Here is a 917-nt window from a genome sequence, read left to right as displayed (position 1 = left end):
TGTCTCGAACCCGCAGGCTCAGGCAATTCACTCACCTCAGCCTCCCAAAGCGCGGGATTACAGGCTGAGCCACCGAGCCCGGCTGGGATGGTGCTTTCAAGCACTGGCATTCTGCATGTGTGAAAAGGTGTCTGTGAACCCATGATCATCTTGAAACATCTTGACTGAGCCTGGATTTGGAGCACCCACAGCCCTGACTTGGCGAGCTGCTCCAGCCACTCACTTAATGACCTGGGACAATTCATTTCAGTTATCTCTCAGCCTCAGTTTTCCCATCTGTAAAATGGGATGGTGATGGCACCTACCTCCCAAGCACATCTGGCCACGGCCTCATCCAAACAAGGCTGGTGACCACACAGTCCCCAGAGGACACTGACAGTAAATAAGAATTTATCAGACCTTAGGACACCTGTAGGGTCCCTGAACTACAACCTATTATCGCTCCCGAAATTATCCTGAGTAACATAATTATGTTGCACGGTACGTGGGCAGCTCAGAGCATTACCTTACTTACTGGAAACATGTAAAACATACCGCCATTGTTGAAACCCTGGTTCGCCACTTAATTCGCTTTTCATCGACTCGAAGCTTTATTTATTTATTTTTTGAGTCGGGGGTCTCACTCTGTCGCCCAGGCTGGAGTGTAGTGACCCGATCATGGCTCACCGCAGCCTCGACCTCCTGGGCTCAAGCGAGCCTCCCTCCTCTGCCTCCCCAGTAGCTGGGGCTCCAGGCGCACGTCACCACGCCCGGGTAAGACCCAAAGCTTTTGAAAGCAGTGCCAGCGGAGGGCCCTCCCTCCACGAAGCCTTGGGGGCCAGCGGTCACGGCTCCTGGCACGGTGAGCGTCCGGCCAATAGCTACCCCTCCCATTTGTAATCCACTCTACAGTAGTCCCCGGCCGTTTTGACGCGATT

Source organism: Carlito syrichta, unplaced genomic scaffold (genome assembly GCF_000164805.1).
Source record: "Carlito syrichta isolate Samal-C Ts95f unplaced genomic scaffold, Tarsius_syrichta-2.0.1 Scaffold304878, whole genome shotgun sequence".
In the NCBI taxonomy this organism is placed as follows: Eukaryota; Metazoa; Chordata; class Mammalia; order Primates; family Tarsiidae; genus Carlito; species Carlito syrichta.
Note: the sequence above shows the minus strand (reverse complement) of the source record.